General features: G+C 44.9%; 1 protein-coding gene across 1 annotated transcript in view; it reads left to right on the forward strand.

Annotated features, from left to right (window-relative positions):
* Window positions 1–2,883: 2,883 nt before the first annotated feature.
* LOC124556606 overlaps window positions 2,884–18,454 on the forward strand; it is a 445,831-nt gene continuing 430,260 nt past the window's right edge. The window contains exon 1 of the transcript XR_006968629.1: window positions 2,884–2,969. The gene's annotated coding sequence lies outside the window, so the exon portion shown is untranslated. The remainder of the gene's footprint in view (window positions 2,970–18,454) is intronic.

The raw sequence follows: 18,454 nt of genomic DNA on the forward strand, positions 1-18,454 counted from the left end.
AATGACGTCATCTGATGACGTTATGCAAGATGGCGGCTTTTGGTGGGAAGTTCGAATTTTGGCGGGAAGATAGGTCAATTGGGCTACCTCCACTTCCATCAGGACAATGCAACACACCACAAAAAATGGTTCAAATGGCTCTGAGCACTATGTGACTTAACTTCTGAGGTCATCAGTCGCCTAGAACTGAGAACTAATTAACCTAACTAACCTAAGGACAGCACACACATCCATGCCCGAGGCAGGATTCGAACCTGCGACCGTAGCAGTCCCGCGGTTCCGGACTGAGAGCCTAGAACCGCAACACACCACAGCTACCTCCACTAACCTAAGAAAAAGGTGGAAAAAAAGGAACTTGTGCTACCTGCACTAACTTAAGTCTTCCAACCGCCACTTCTTCCTAGGTATTGGTGGGGAAAGGATTCAGCCTGTGCTGGAGATAAGTCTTTATTTTGCATTCAGTCTTTATTTAAACAATTTGAGGCACTACCACCACTCAGTGTGTTCGCCACGAGGTCCGGAGTCCAACAGACCTAGTACACAGTACTGCCACCAGAGGGTGCTGTTGTCCCTCCCATGACGTCATTCATAGATGCTGGTCTGGGGGGAAAATGATGGGAAAATGACTCAACCTGTGCTGGGCTGCTGGAGAGAGGAAGAAGTGTATTTATTGTCGAGCAATTTATTTTGGGATGGATTTCACATAGTTTATTTATTACATTGATACAAAATGCATGCTCTGACATGCTTGGGGTCACGCCACGCAGCCTGCAGACCTGCAAACTACTCGTAAATTACTGAAATCATGCATATATAATGCTCTGCCAACATGCTCACAATGCTTAAACAGCTGGAAATAATGTAGTCCACAAACACTCATTGCACGTCTGTGTGGTGTGACCCCAAGCATGTCAGAGCATGCATTTTGTATCAATGTAATAAATAAACTATGTGAAATCTGTCCCTAAATAAATTGCTCGAAAATAAATAAAGTACACTTCCTCTCTCCAGCAGCCCAGCACAGGCTTAGCCATTTACATGACATATTTCCCCCCCCAGACCACCAACTAGAATGACATCACAGGAGGGACGACAGTACCCTCTGGTGGTGGTACTGTGTACTAGGTAAGTTGGACTCCAGACCTTATGGTGGACACAGTTTCCCCGCCATTTTCCCCCACTGCAGACCGCCATCTTGGATTATGTCACTGAACGGACAACAGCGCCCTCTGGTGGCAGTACTGTGTACTAGGTCAGCTGGACTCCGGACTTTGTGGCGAACACACTGGATAGTGGTAGTGCCTCAAATTGTTTAAATAAAGACTGAATGCAAACTAAAGGCTCATGTCCAGCACAGGCTGAGTCCTTTTACCACTAATCCCTAGTAGGAAGTGGTAGTCAGATAACTTAGGTTAGTGGAGGTAGCCCAAGTTCCCATTTTTCCTGCCATTTTCTTAGTCTAGTGGAGGTAGCAGTGGTGTGTTGCATTGTCCTGATGGAATTTGAAGTTCTGGCTATTTTCTGGGGGAGGGAAGGAGAGGGGGGGTTAGGTTAGTGGAGGTAGCCCAATTGACCTATCTTCCCGCCAATGTTCGAACTTCCCACCAAAAGCCGCCATCTTGGATGACGTCATCAGATAACGTCGAGGCCGCCATCTTGGATGACGTAATCACCGTCATCTTGGGTAACGGTAGTTGGGGTGACACCCCCTCTTCCCCCTACTGCAGAGAACCTTTTGAAATGTGGTACTACAAAAAATACTGATGATGAAATTGGTATATCGGAGTTGTTGAATTGAAATGAGGGAAAATGAATTTTTTGACACAACTTATCTACAAGAAGGGATCGGTTGATTGGACCTTTCCTCAGGGATTGGGGAATCGTCAGTACGGTACTGCAGTGAAATGGAGGGTAAAATTGTTGAATGAGACCAAACGCGAGTACAATAAGCAGATTCAAACGTATGTTGCTAGCAGTAGTCTTACAGAGATGAAAACATTGCACAGAATAGACCGTGTGGAGAAGTGCAGCAAACCAGTCTCCGGACTGAAGTCGACGACGACGACAACATCAAAAACAGCAGTGGTAGTGCACAAAAGATATGGAGGCCAGTGTTCGGATGCGTCGCTCCCCGTTGTGGTAGGAGAGGAGAGCCGGCGTCGATTTTTGGGATCGATGAAGCGTCGGCGCGTTTCCCTGGAGGCGAGTGTTTGTAGCTAGTAAGTGCGCGGCGCGCCTCGCTGCAGCAGCTTGCGAAGTACGTACTGTTAATCAGCGCGAGCTACGATTCACAAAGCCCTGTCTCAAACCCTTATTGTGCAGACATTTTAATGCAGCAGTTTTAGCTGGAGGGATGTTTAGAACTACGGATGCCTAAATTTACGGTGGAGGTTGGGTCTGAACCGTCTCGTTATGGCACATAAGCGAGCTATTGCGCGGTTGCCGTTACCAAATGATTTGAGTACTCTGCTTTCGTGTGGATCGTGCATTGCTCGTTGTTTTGCTTTCTTACTCTGAAATGAGTGAAGAGAATAATCCTAGTCCATTACGGTGTTGGAGCACGACGCTCACAATAGCAGAAGGGAAAGGCGATAACGAGAGGACAGTTCTGCGTTCGCAGCAGCACAGATCACGGGTATAGATCGCCAGCCCTGCGAGGGGGACGCAGGGTGTATTTTTCCTCACCTCTCCTGCCCCTTCATTCCTGATCCCCCTCCCCCCGTACGCAGTCATTGGGTCGGCCAAGTTCTTTTTGTATACGTTCGCTTTCGACTGCCACGTTAAAATGACCGCACTATAATTTCTCTGTCGCTGTGGGTAAACATGGCGAAGCCTCACTGTCGCAAACACGCGCCTTTCTTACTTTTCCATCGTTTGTTCCAGGAGTACAACACTTGCAACCACTGGAAAGTGACCAGCAGACATTCAGTCCCATCTGCAATGCGTGCCACCGGTGAATCTTCAAAAAGGTAAAATCTTGAATAATTACTACTAACGGTGAGCTTCGCACAATGCGTTGCAAGTGTAGTATGGTACTACATCGTTTTGTACAAACAGTAAGGCAGCCCTCAGCCTGAAGGTTAGTACGAGAAGCACTGTGGTTTACTAAGCGTGGTACTATTGGAGCTGGTATGCCATTAGCTTCCACTGAGATTTGAACTGACTTAGCCAGCCAGTTATAGCAAGATCTACAGTTTGACGTGAACTCCGAACCACGGTGCAACTGGGATTTTTCACAGTAACAAAAATTTCCGAAGCTGAATAAGTGATGGTAAAATGTAAATGTCGTGGGACTACCCGACGGGTAGACCGTTCGCCGGGTGCAAGTCTTTCGATTTGAGGCCATTTCGACGACTTGCGCGTCGATTGGGATGAAATGATGATGATTAGGACATCACAACACCCAGTCCTGAACGGAGAAAATCTCCGACCCAGTCGGGAATCGAACCCGGGCCCTTAGGATTGACATTCTGTGGCGCTGACCACCTTTTTTTTTATCTCATTTTGTTCGCCTTTGTTCGTTGCATCTGCTCGGGGCGGACGTAGTAAGACATCCGTTTAAGTTCGTTGTTGATCGATTAACTCAGTTTTTTTTTTTTTTTTAATTACAAAGGGCAGCTAACCCTCTGACCGAACACGCTGAGCTACCGTGCCGGCAAATTGTTCGTTGTATTTGTTCGGGATGGACGTCCCCTGATGCTTGTTCAAGTTCATCGTTGAGCCATTCACTTAGTTTTCTTTTTTATTACAGAGGGCAGCTAACCCTATGACCGAACACGCTGAGCTACCATGCCGGCTACCACGCAGCTACCGGGGGCAGATAATAAGTGATGATGACAGATAAAAATTCTAGGACTGAGCAGTAATCGACCTCGAAACTTTTCTCTCCTTTAGCACTTGCTTTTCCTCGCCAGTTTTTTGCTTTCTTGGGCCGTTCTCATTTTTGTAATGCAAAACCTAAGTAATTGCATTCTGATTTTAAACTGAAAGTAAGGAATCTTAACATATTAACTGTATCTGCTTTTTAATCAACTTCGAAGACGTCGTAATAGAAAAAAGATGATAGATGAACTTCTTCTCTTTGTTTTCTCCTTTTTCATTGTACTCGAAAATACGAGGGGACTTTAAAAAGTAAGTTACACATTATTATGGCAGATCAAGTACCTTTTATTTAATGCAGCACTACACATCACAGTGACGCAGATACATGACATTGTTTTTCAACATAGTCAACAAGTCTCTGCAAACAACGGTAGGAACGTCCTATCAACCGTCCAGTTCCTCGATGATAGAAATCAGCTCCTTGGTCACAGAGCAATTTGAGAATCGCTGTATGAACGTCTTTATCGTTGGAAAATCTCCTTCTCTTTATATGTTCTTTTCACCTTGCCGAAATTATTGCGTGGACATTGTCATCTGTGCTCGATGTCGATAGTCTTCCTTTCCAATCGGCACCATCTACGCTTGTGTGGTCTTCGTCAAATTGTTGGCACTAATTCAGTGCGGCTGGACGCAACATTTCATTTCAGAATGTCAAATCAAACACTTTCAGCCGTCTAAATTTCCACACTGTTATTTTATTGGGCTACCAGTTTTGGCGATATATTACGCCATCTTCGGGCCACCTGATCGATGTGTATTTCAACCTCGGTGCCGGTCAAAACAGGGGCCACCATTGAAAGACTGGTAAGTCCGCGGGACAGTATGATTCTTATGGACAAATATTCAAAATTGTGCACAGATTCACGGTGAATTTCCGGAGGTATATGGACAACATGAAATGTCACCGTATGTCCATCTTGTCAGCGATAGTTACGGGACCTCGGCTGTTCAGCGCAGAATGTCAAATCAAAAACTTTTCAGCCGTCTGAATTTCCAAACTGTTATTTTATTGGACTGCCACTTTCGGCGATATATTACTCCATCTTCAGGCCCCCTGACTGACGTGTAGGAGTATTAAAACCACTGCAAACATCATCTGCCGACAGTCAGCAGTTTGGAAATTCAGGCGGATGAAAGGTGTTTGATTTGAAATTCTGTACTGAACAGCCAAGGTCCCGAAACTATCTATGAAAAGATGGACATACAGCGACAATTCATGTGGTCCATATACCGCCAGAATTTCACCGTGAATCTGTGCAAAATTTAGAAGATTTGTCCTTAAGAATCATACTGCTCCGCGGACTTCAGTTTGGGGTGCTGCGTTATTTCGCTCGGACTCTGTGAACATTCTGTTATTGTATGGCGGCAGAAATGTGTCTGTGGGAATCCCGGAACATGCAGTCTATCCTTATACTGCGACACTCTTAGCGTGGGACGGAATGTGTAAATTACTTTTTCAAGTCCCTAAGTATAAACGAAAATTAATTGTAATTAACTGTATTACTCCTATTTTAAGGATGCAGCAGCATAAATATTGATTTAAACAACAGTGAGCCGATACAAACTTTTTGCATCTTCTTCTTTTTCACCCTGCAGGCTGTAGGTCGTATTAACTTGTTTTGCGCCAAATAACATTTACTGCTTGGTAAGCGTAGACGATCCCCACATAGCTACATATCTTTCGGTCCTTAGTTCGGCGCTATAACACTGAGCAAGCCTGAAGCACAATTGTTATGTACATGGCCGTAAAAAGAAAGCAACGAATACTTTTGGGAAAGTTACAAAAGTAGTTGGAAGTGGCCTTCATTTTATGATTCACTTAACTGAATAAGACGTTCCATGGTCTTAAACAGGGAACTGCAGCAACAACATTGTCCAGTTTCTTTCTGTAATTGGGGAACAATATTAGGGTTAGTTTGTAAGCATTTATCTCCACAACAAACCGATAAACAGAGATAAATCAGTATACTAATTTTTCCACAACCACTTCGATCTCACTTGACGACGAAAACACTGATCCAAGAAAGTCACGGTGTTATTGGCTGTATGAGCTGTAGTATTGTCTAGCTGACAGCATGTGTAGTTGAGGTATAGTGTTTACAAATAATATGTACACTGTTTACAAATAGTTGCATCATCTATGTGTAATACTCACAGCCCCGTGTGTCATGTAAGAATATGATGAAGATAGTCCACGTGCCACTGCACAGTAAACACAAACTTCATGAGTGTGCAGAGGAGACTCGTGTAGTTGATGAGAATTTTTCACAGCTCTCTTGCAACAATTTTGTGCAGTCACATATTCAACATGAAATTAGAATGATATTAATAACTACAGCTGCTAAAGGGCATCTATATATATCAACGGGGACAGGTGAAAATGTGTGCCCCTACCGGGACTCGAACCCGGGATCTCCTGCTTACATGGCAGACGCTCTATCCACCTTTTTTTTAAATCTCATTTTTGTTCTATATTGATCGTTGACTATGTTCGTGGCGGACGTCCCATGACACCCGTTCGGGTTGTTCGCTGATCTGTTCACTCAGTTTTTTTTTATTACAGAGGGTAGCTAACCCCTCTGACCGAACACGCTGAGCTACCGTGCCGGCATCCATCTGAGCCACCCAGGGTACATATGATAGTGTGACTGCAGAGACTATCTCGCTCACGCCTCCCGCGAGACCCACATTCTCACCTAGTATGTCCACACACTACATTCCACTCACTACATTCGTAGTGTCCCACCCCAACACACTCATTTCTTGTGGAAGACATTCTTACCAAGTCCCGTAAGAGTTCGGGTAGTATGTGTGCATCCGCACAGAAGAAGAAGGTCATGGCCGGTGTTGCCAGAACTATATACTTATAGGGATATGGTGTCTGTTCTTTCGGACATGGCCTTCTTCCGTGCGGATGCACACATATTCCCCGAACTCTTGCGGGACTTGGTAAGAATGTCTTCTACGAGTAATGAGTGTGTTTGGGTGCGACACTACGAATGTAGTGTGTGAACATACAAGGTGAGAATGTGGGTCTCGCGGGAGGCGTGCGCGAAATAACCCCTGCAGTCGCGCTTTCCTCTGTACCCTCGGTGGCCCAGATGGATAGAGCGTCTGCCATGTAAGTAGGAGATCCCGCATTCGAGTCCCGGTCGAGGCACACATTTTCACCTATCCCCGTTGATATATATCGACGCCCGTTAGCAGATGAAGGTATTAATATCATTCTAATTTCGTTCTAGACAGCTGCAGGTGACATGTCCGAAAGAACAGACATCGTATCGATATAAGTATATTCAACATGGTGTGGAACTCTGCCTCGTCGGACCAAAACCAAAGACACCTTTCTCTTCCAGCATTATACGAGGGGCATTCAATGAGTAACACTAGACTTTTTTTTTTTTAAGTAGGTTGGTTTTATTCAGTATTTCAATACACCATATTATTCCCCACTCTCTTGGCTACAAACGCCAAGTTTTGAACATGATCTTCATTCAATGCGACGGTCGTACGCCACCTTACAGGGAGAGCCTGTACCACTCCAATGGAGTCTTGCTGCATCAATAACCTCCCCATCATTCACGTACTGTTTCCCACGGAAGGCATCCTTCATTGGTTCAAGCAGATGGAAGTTGGAAGATGCGAGATCCGGGCTGTAGGGCGATGAGGAAGAGCAGTCCAATGAAGTTTTGTGAGCTCCTTTCGGGTGCGCAGACTTGTGTGAGGCCGTGCGTTGTCATGAAGAAGGAGCAGTACGTTTGCATTTTTGTCGTGACGAACACGCTAAAGCTGTTTCTTCAATTTCCTGACGGTAGCGCAATAAACGTCGGAGTTGATCGTTGTACCATGAGGTAGGACATCAAACAGAATAACCACTTCAGAGTCCCAGAAGGCCGTCATCATGACTGAGGGTGCGCTTTGAACTTTTTCTTCGGAGGAGAGGCAGTGTGGCGCCACTCCATGGATTGCCGTTTTGTTTCCGTTCGAAGTGATGAACTTATGTTTCATCCCCTCTGACGTCGTTCGACAAAAAACTGTCACGATCACCATCGTAATGCGCAAGCAATTCATTGCTCTTTATGGTCTTCTGTTACGCGGCGACGAACCCAGGGGGCACACACCTTTGAGTACCCCAACTGGTGGACGAGTGTGTCAGCACTCCAACAGCGACATCCAGGTGTGCTGCGGGGTGTTCGATTCTGATCCGTCCATCACCTCGAATGAGAGTGTCCGCACGTTCACATATGGCAGGAGTCACAGCTTTGCGCAGCCGGCAACACACGGGAGATCGGACAGCTTTACGCGACCTTGTTGCGATGCTGACAGACGCCTCGCCCAACGACTCACTGCCAGGTCTCCGTAGACATTCTGCAGGCGTGTAACTCAATGATAGATCTCTGCTTGGAACACACCGTCGTTACAGACGCGATTTTGAAGGCTACGTATAGCTGCGTATATCGGAACTTCATGAAACTACAGGGGCTGAATCGGGAACATTCCACGATGTTCCACAAGAAATTCTGCATTTTCAACCGAAACTGGCTGAGACAAAAAAAAAATAAGTTTGCATTACTTATTGAACGTCCATCGTAAAACCATGAACCACAGACAGAACACTACACATTTAAAATTTTCTTCAGGTACACTACTGGCCATTAAAATTGCTACACCACGAAGATGACGTGATACAGACGCGAAATTTAACCTACAGGATGAAGATGCTGTAATATGCAAATGATTAGCTTTTCAGAGCATTCACACAAGGTTGGCGCCGGTGGCGACACTTACAACGTGCTGACATAAGGAAAGTTTCCAACCGATTTCTCATACACAAACAGCAGGTGACCGGCGTTGCCTGGTGAAACGTTGTTGTGATGCCTCGTGTAAGGAGGAGAAATGCGTACCATCACGTTTCCGACTTTGATAAAGGTCGGATTATAGCCTACCGCGATTGCGGTTTATCGTATCGCGACATTGCTGCTCGCGTTGGTCGAGATCCAATGACTGTTAGCAGAATATGGAATCGGTGGGTTCAGGAGGGTAATACGGAACGCCGTGCTGGATCCCAACGGCCTCGTATCAAATTGGCTCTGAACACCATGGGACTTAACATCTGCGGTCATCAGTCCCCTAGAACTTAGAACTACTTAAACCTAACTAACCTAAGGACATCACACACATCCATGCCCAAGGCAGGATTCGAACCTGCGACCGTAGCGGTCTCGCAGTTCCAGACTGAAGCGCCTAGAGCCGCACGACCACAACGGCCGGCGGGCCTCGTATCACTTGCAGTCGAGATGACAGGCATCTTATCCGCATGGCTGTAACGGATCGTGCAGCCACGTCTCGATCCCTGAGTCAACAGATGGGGACGTTTGCGAGACAACAACCATCTGCACGAACAGTTCGACGACGTTTGCAGCAGGGACTATCAGCTCGGAGACCCTTGACGCTGCATCACAGAGAGGAGCGCCTGCGATGGTGTACTCAACGACGAACCTGGGTGCACGAATGGCAAAAGCGTCATTTTTTCGGATGAATCCAGGTCCTGTTTACAGCATGATGATGGTCGCATCCCTGTTTGGCGACATCGCGGTGAACACACATTGGAAGCGTTTATTAGTCATCGCCATACTGGCGTATCACCCGGCGTGATGGTACGTGGTGCCATTGGTTACACGTCTCGGTCACCTCTTGTTCGCATTGACGGCACTTTGAACAGTGGACGTTACATTTCAGACGTGTTACGACCCGTGGCTCTACCCTTCATTCGATCCCTGCGAAACCCTACATTTCAGCAGGATGCACTACCGTATGTTGCAGCTCCTATGTTATCCTTTCTGGATACGGAAAATGTTCGACTGCTGCCCTGGCCAGCACATTCTCCAGATCTCTCACCAACTGAAAACGTCTGGTCAATGGTGGCCGAGCAACTGGCTCGTCACAATACGCCAGTCTCTACTCTTGATGAACTGTGGTATTGTGTTGAAGCTGCATGGGCAGCTTTACCTGTACACGCCATCCAAGCTCTGTTTGACTCAATGCCCAGGCGTTTCAAGGCCGTTATTGTGGCCAGAGGTGGTTGTTCTGGGTACTGATTTCTCAAGGTCTATGCACCGAAATTGCGTGAAAATGTAATCACATGTCAGTTCTAGTATAATATATTTGTCCAATGAATACCCGTTTATCATCTGCATTTGTGCTTGGTGTAGCAATTTTAATAGCCAGTAGTGTATTAACTCGTGAACAGCGTGAATTATATACAAACTTAACTTGGAAACACTTGTGCAATATCTTGTGGTTACGACCATCGCAGACACCAGACTGGTTACATCGATGACTACAGACTTCTTGGCACTCAGAGTATATGGAACGTGCATATCAGTCAATTTTTATGGTGTTAGCACATTCATTCGACCACTTCTGCGTGCATCTGCCACATTTCTTGACTTCTGCAACATGTTGTACGGACGCTTGGTGGTGGATTTGTTTGATGCATCCTTGCCATATTGTTACCTGTATGTGAAGCTGTTCCGACTCTCGGCATAAACGGCACGTCTAATGCACTGGGTGAGAATGAAAAACCTCTGCCGTGATGTGTAATCTGTTTCCTCCCCAGTTAAACAAAGGTAGAACCTAACAAAATCGCGTCAGATTTTGAATACCCTGTAGTACTGATTAGGAAAACAAAAAATGTAACAAGGAACCTAACTAACCTTCTTGTCGCCACTTTTGAGAGAAAAAGAGGGAAACGGATTTCTATCTCCTGCTAAGTGCAGGTGAGAAACGGCCGTGGCCTTCTTGCGTGAATCATCCCGGCATTCCGTCCATATGTTTTGAGGAAACTAGAGAGAATCGAAATGAGCGAAGGATGACCTGAAGCTCCCCCAACTCTTTCCCCCTCTCACGATTACGTGCTATAACCGTGGGTGGGATCATGTTATGGCGTCGTCGTACAACAAATACAGTAGCTAGAATATGTTCGAATGCCTCGCCGCCGCACATTATTCCCAATACGGACCAAGACGTATCTCTCCTTTGAAAAGAACATCGCCAATTTCCTTTCCCATATTTGTACATCTAGAGCTTATGCCCCATCTCTAATGACCACGTAGTCAACGGGCTTCTTGAAAGTAAGATCTAACGAATGTCCCACACAGTATGTTGGTCCTACTGGATGCAGGTTCCGAACTGAATTTGTGGAACATATGAATGCAGTTAGACTAAACACTCCAAATAAATTTGTCGACAAATATCATGCTTTTGCCAACATCTAGGATAATCCGATAATATTTCATAAACTAAACAGAGGCCACAAAAAAGTCACTTAGAAAAGTTGTAAATTTTCATTCACAACAGGAAATGTGGACATAACGTATTCCATGACAAAACTGAGACAGTGACAGTGAACGTTTTAGAAGTTTCTCTGTCATACTAGATACTGCCATCTCCTCTTTAGTGGCAGAATATAATAAAACCAGAACTTGATATTTAATACATTAGATCGATTGATTATCATATAAATATGCTCAAATCTAAGCACACATTTTGTTTTTAAAAAGGGTATTTTTTGTGAGAAAGTCCTAAAGATGTAAACGCATAAATGTACATACATCAAAAACAATTCTCCATCACCTCGGTTCCGAGAGTTCGGAACCTGTACAGAAAATTGGAATAGAGATCAACACAAACATCATTTCCGCCCTTTTTATTGCTCATGAAAACCACTCATTGCATGCTGTACCACGATACAGCGAGACCTCCAAAGGTGGTGGTCCAGATTGCTGTACACACCGGTACATTTAACACCCAGTAGCAAGTCCGCTTGCATTGAGGCATGCCTGTATTCGTCGTGGCATACTATCCACAAGTTCACCAAGGCATTGTTGGTCCAGACTGCCCCCCCCCCTCCCCCCTCAACGGCGATTCGGCGTAGATCCCTCAGAGTGGCTGGTGGGTCACGTCGTCCATAAACAGCCCTTTTCAATCTATCCCAGGGATGTTCGATAGCGTTCACGTCTGGAGAACATGCTGGCCACTCTATTCGAGCGATGTCGTTATCCTGAAGGAAGTCATTCACAAGATGTGCTCGATGAGGGTTCGAATTGTCGTCCATGAAGACGAATGCCTCGCCAATATGCTGCCGATATGGATGCGCTATCGGTCGGAGGATGGCATTCACGTATCGTACAGCCTTACAGCGCCTTGCATGACCACCAGCGCGTACGTCGGCCACACACAATGCCACCCCAAAACAGCAGGGAACCTCCACCTTGCTGCACTCGCTGGACAGTGTGCCTAAAGGCCCCCACACAGCGCTACTGCATGCTTGACAATCACGCTTGCGCAAGCATGCTAGCTGAAGCGTGCCCAATTTCCTCGCGCCGCCACACGACTCAAGCACGCACGTACAAGCATCAGTTTGTTTACATTGGAAAATGTCGAGCTCAGACGACAATGCGCTTCCTGTTGCAGCCTTTTTGCTTGTTTAAGGAAAGAACAAAAGACGAAACGCGATATGTGGAGTAAAGAGTCGCTTAAAAACCGAAAATCGTATTCTCATACAAATTTACGGAGTGAATGGAAGATATATCTTCGTGATTGGCATAATTATCTCAGGATGAATGAGGAAACGTATTTGAATCTTTTGTCCTTCGTGACGTCTTATGGCTTAACAAAAAAATGTTCAAATGTGTGTGAAATATTATGGGACTTAACTGCTAAGGTCATCAGTCCCTAAGCTTACACACTACTTAACCTAAATTATCCTAAGGACAAACACACACACCCGTGCCCCAGGAAGGACTCGAACCTCCGTCGGGATCAGCCGCACAGTCCATGACTGCAGCGCCTAAGACCTCTCGGCTAATACGGCGCGGCATAGCTTAACAACAGAGGATTCTAATATGCTACCATTGTAAAAGTCTACTGCAGGAAACATTCCACTTGACGCAAAACATGTGAGAGGGGAATTTATGAAATACTTTGTGAATGAAGGACAAGTTCCTTGGCAACATAATTTTGTGCATTAGCAGTAAAGAAAAATGATTGTCTGGTGACACTTATCGGCGAAGAGAACGTGATGCCAATCCTGAGGTGTCCATTCGGCGTGTTGTTGGGCCCATCTGTAACGCGCCGCATGGTGTCGTGGTTGCAAAGATGGACCTCGCCATGGACGTGGGGAATGAAGTTGCGCATCGTGCAGCCTATTGCGCACAGTTCGAGTCGTAACACGACGTCCTGTGGCTGCACGAAAAGCATTATTCAACATGGTGGCGTTGCTGTCAGGGTTCCTTAGAGCCATATTCCGTAGGTGGCGGTCATCCACTGCAGTAGTGGCCCTTGGGCGGCCTGAGCGAGGCATGTCATCGACAGTTCCTGCTGTCTCTCTGTATCTCCTCCACGTCCGAACAACATCGCTTTGGTTCACTCCGAGACGCCTGGACACTTCCTTTGTTGAGAGCCCTTCTTGGCACAAAGTACAATGCGGACGCGATCGAACCGCGCTATTGACCATCTAGGTTGAACTACAGCCTTCTTCCTGGAGGAATGACTGGAACTGATCGGCTTTCGGACCCCCCCCCCCCCCCCCCCCCCCCGTCTAATAGGCGCTGCTCGTGCATGGTTGTTTGCATCTTTGGGCGGGTTTAGTGACATCTTTTAACAGTCAAAGGGACTGTGTCTGTGATACAATATCTACAGTCAATGTCCATCTTCAGGAGTTCTGGGAACCGGGGTGATGCAAAACTTTTTTGTTGTGTGTATGTTGTCAGTATCTTTGATTTGCGGTGTAAGCTGGTAATGATCTTCGACTTGCAAGACACTATATCTCTGTACCTGCCCGGTCTCTAAACTGTTTACTGTTTTATGTTTACGTGCAATTTTCAGTGATACATAACGACATTTAGTGTCCTTTATGGTGGACTAAGGTTGTTAGCCTTTATAATGTATGGTTTCAGTACCACATTACGGATATAGGTGTCACACAATAAGTAATTTCTAGAGAAATGAAGCGTAAGGAAGTCACCTGGCTGCATTCAGGAAAAGAAACACTCAGGTAAACCATTGATCTACCTGAAGATTACTGTTTAATTTCTCGAAACGCGTTGCGGAAGAAAATGCGAGCGACTGCAGCAGATAACAGGTTTAATTTCCCCTTTAAACAGATGAGCTGTTACGAAATGCTAGAAGAACAATAGCAGCGGCATTTCGTGAAGGACGTTCGGCGTCTGGTCGCCTCCTGCGGACAGATACGTGAGACGTGCCAGATAACGCCAGATAAGGCGGCCCGACAGCTAGGCAAAAGGCTCCGTGCGATGTCGTAATCGTAAAAAGAACTCTGCCTAACCGTTCTTATGACGAGAACGAAATATTTCACCTCGCAACGATAAGATACCGATGTTTCGCGCAGACTGCACACGCGGCCGATTTCTATAGCGATCCAGTTTTTATAATTCTCATTTGCGAATTAACTCTCTGTTTTATATCGAAGTCATTTTTCAGAGCGTATGAAGCAGTCCCACAACATGTAAGGATCAAAATAAGACTTTAATTGCTGGGTGTTTCTTAACTCGTCGCCAGGGCGACCATTATAGACGAATAATGTCGTGTGTGTGCTGTTTATGACGAGACTGGCGACCGACTCTTACTGAAACGTGTTTCTTTTTGCGTCGTCAGTCTCTCGACTGATATGAACAGTCATTTCAGAGTCACTCTTGCACATAACTAGCTCAGTTATTTGCTGGATGTATTCCAATCGTTGTCTTCCCCTACAGTTTTTACCCTCTGCAGCTGTTTCTACTACCATGGAAATATATCGCTGATGTCATAACATATATCCCATCATCTTGTCCGTTCTTCTTGTCAGTGTTTCCGTATGTTCCTTCCTTCGCTCATTCTGCGGAGAACCTCCTCATTCCTTACCTCATCAGTGCAACTAATCTTCAACATTCTTCTGTAGAACAACATATCAAACGCTTCGAGCCGGCCGCGGTGGCCGAGCAGTTCTAGGGGCTTCAGTCCGGAACCGCGTGACTGCTACGGTTGCAGGTTCGAATCCTGCCTCGGACATGGATGTGTGTGATGTCCTTAGGTTAGTTAGGTTTAAGTAGTTCTAAGTCTAGGGGACTGATGGTTCAAATGGCTCTGAGCTCTATGGGACTTAACAGCTATGGTCATCAGTCCCTTAGAACTTAGAACTACTTAAACCTAACTAACCTAAGGACATCACACAACACCCAGTCATCATGAGGCAGAGAAAATCCCTGACCCCGCCGGGAATCGAACCCGGGAACCCGGGCGTGGGAAGCGAAAGCGCTACCGCACGACCACGAGCTGCGGACAGGGGACTGATGACCTCAGATGTAAGTCCCATAGTGCTCAGAGCCATTTGAATCATTTTTGAGACGCTTCGATTCTCTTCTGTTCCGATTTTCCCACAGTCGATGATTCACTACCAGTGTCAGTTCTGTTCTATGCAACTGCGAGAGGAGCATATGAGGCAGCAGTTCAGTACTTATCACCAAAACCTTGCACCGCAAATATTGCGTAAGTGGAAAGTGCTACTGATGTACGGTTTTTACAAATTGGATCGGTAGTCAGGGGCTCGTACTGTTAGCTGGTAGACAAACTGTAATAATAGAAAGTGTATTTTTGCGCAAAAACACACTTTTTAAATGGAATAATGCCTATTAACATTAACAAACTGAAGGTAGGTCAAATTGGAATGTAAATGGTGTTTATTACAGGACTCTAGTGCGAGTCACTTACGAGAAAACAGGATTTTGCAAAGTTTCCACACCGACTCTTGTTTGCGCCAGTCAACCTGCGTAGTTGCTAGGTACGATGTTGTCATGTTTGTTTACAGTGTGCTTGTGTTTTCCCTGCCGGCCGCTGTGGCCGAGCGGTTCTAGGCGCTTCAGTACGGAACCACGCGACTGCTGCGGTCGCAGGTTCGAATCCTGCCTCGGGCATGGATGTGTTTGATGTCCTTAGGTTATTTAGGTTTAAGTAGTTCTAATTGTAGGGGACTGATGACCTCAGATGTTAAGGCACATAGTGCTTGGGGCCATTTGAATTTGTGTGTTCCCTAAGTGTGTCCCGACTTACATATTGTACACATGTTGGTGTGGGAACTTTTCAAAATACGATATCTCGTAAACGACTCGCACTAGAATCCTACAATAAACACCGCTGATATTCTAATTTACTCTACTTTTAGTTTGTTAATGTCAATAAGCATTTTTCCATTTAAGAAAGTGTGTGTATACACAGAAAATGCACTTTCTGAGTATTATTACAGTCTGTTGATTGGCTAACATTACGAGCCCCTTGTAACGCCGGAAATGCATATCCTCCTATTTCCATCTATTGTACTATAATTTTTTTTCCTTATTTTGTTACCTGAAGATATGACATTTCTGTGTCTTTATACATTGTAATTGATTTAATATATATATATATATATATATATATATATATATATATATATATATATAATGTATAATTGGTTTGTTTTGTAAATATTATTTGTATTTTTACGCTGGGTCTGGCCTAGGGAAAACTATGCTATCGAATGATTACATCGATAGGTTGTGTGGAGAACCAAAGTGTTTAGGATCTTTGGTAGTGTTAACTCTGCCGCATGGAGCGCGGGCAGAGGGACTCTGGCTGGAGTAGGGCGGTGGAGCAGGTGTGTTGTGTGACGCTCCCGCGAGTTGCCGCGCTTTCGGGGTTTAGCAGCATGTAATTGCGCTCGACTTGTTATGATAGTTTGACACGGTGTCGCGGACGGGAAGCATTAGCTGGCGCACATCAAGAGCCCGTTTCGCCTGGTGACCGTGTCGAGAAGAAGGCGCGCCAACCTCCAGCTTCTGCAACAGCGACGGCCGACAATGAGTGACTGTCGCCACCTCCCCGATCGACGACTTCGAACCTTCAATCAACCAACAAGGAAGACTGGAAGCACGTAAAATTTTAGATCTGTATGGCAGACCTCAGCTTTTCAAACTGTTCTCAATTTGTCTCACAAAATTACAGCAACGTAGCACGAACCTTTGTTGCTCATTGTCCCAATTGCATTACCAAGCAGGGTATCTTCCTTTTCCGGAATGAACCCGAGTGTCGTTGAATTTCAAACGCCAGCATTCATTTCACTGCTTTAATTTCAAAGTTCAGTTAAGGTATTCATAGCTGGCTACAATATTTAGAGTACACAAACACAAATTAAGAGTGCGAGTTTTGTTACCGTATTTTAGCTTACCTGTGACTGCAGCTCAGCTTGGTACGTACTAAATTTTACTATTGTTAATTGTTCAGAATCATTTAATTCAAGTTCAAAGTTAAATCTCTTGTTTCTAAATTGCGTAGATTCAAGTAGATTTTGAAATGATTGTTGAGGTAGCCCAAGACTAACCGTATTTTATTGAATTTCGTAGTGCTTCAGAAACAAAGTTCACTATTAATTTCAGTCACTAAATTAACTTTCGATTTTCCGGTTTTATTAATTCTTTTGTTAAATTAAGTCAGAGTGCAGCGAAATTTATTACTTCCGACAAACATTCAGTTTTCACACAACACATGTCAACCTTCAGTTGCCACGCTTTTAGTGCTAATTGTATGTGTATTAATCTTTCATTTTCAGTTATTATAGTAGTTGTCCATAGGACTGGCGACCGTAATTTTCCCCAAATCTGAAATATCTAATTAACGCCAATTAATTGTTAACGTAATGACCGCACATTTACTTTCTTTATTAATTTTACCCTTTTCTCAAAATTAATTTCCACCAATTTCATTTGCATTTTTCCTTTCATTTAGATGTAACCCTTTCCTTCGGTGACGATTGCTTTTCCCAGATTTCCATTAGGTGCACACGGTTTAATTTTTCACTGTCATTAAGGTCGATAAGTGAGGGGGATGTTACACCCTGACTGTTGAAACCGCACTCTAAAGCACTTTCCAGTTCCGCAATATTTGCGGTGCAAGTTTTAGGTAGTTCACCTTATTAATATCAAAGCAAACAATTTGTAGTTCTTATATTCCGTGTAGTTCACATTTTTATCAAGATGTACCCCCATAAAATTGGAATATTTTATCCTATTTACTGATTACAGTGTATGTGTTACATTAAGCAGGTGTCAATGTTACCGAACCGTGAGTTTCATACGTCATGGTGGCAAAGTGCTTACACCAATATTTACAGAAGAATGAAAAAAAAAACTGGTAGAAGTCGAACTCAGGGGAGCTCAGTTTGGGTTCCGGAGGAATGCAGTTACATGCAAGGAAACACTGACCCTACAATCTATTTTAGAAGATAGATCTGCATTTCTGGCAATTATTGATTCAGAGAAACCTTTTCGCAGTTTTGACTGGATTATACATCTTGTAATTCTGATGTTAGCAAGGATAACATACAAGTAGCGATAGGTTATCTGAACTTGTGCAGTTTTAAGAGTCGATGGGTGTAAAAGGCAAACAGTACTTCGGAAAGGAGTGAGACAGGTTTCTAGGCTGTCGCTAAGGTAATTCGATGTGTTCGTTGAGCAGGCCGTAAGTAATCCAAGGATAAATT

The sequence above is a fragment of the Schistocerca americana genome, chromosome X (assembly GCF_021461395.2).
Source record: "Schistocerca americana isolate TAMUIC-IGC-003095 chromosome X, iqSchAmer2.1, whole genome shotgun sequence".
In the NCBI taxonomy this organism is placed as follows: Eukaryota; Metazoa; Arthropoda; class Insecta; order Orthoptera; family Acrididae; genus Schistocerca; species Schistocerca americana.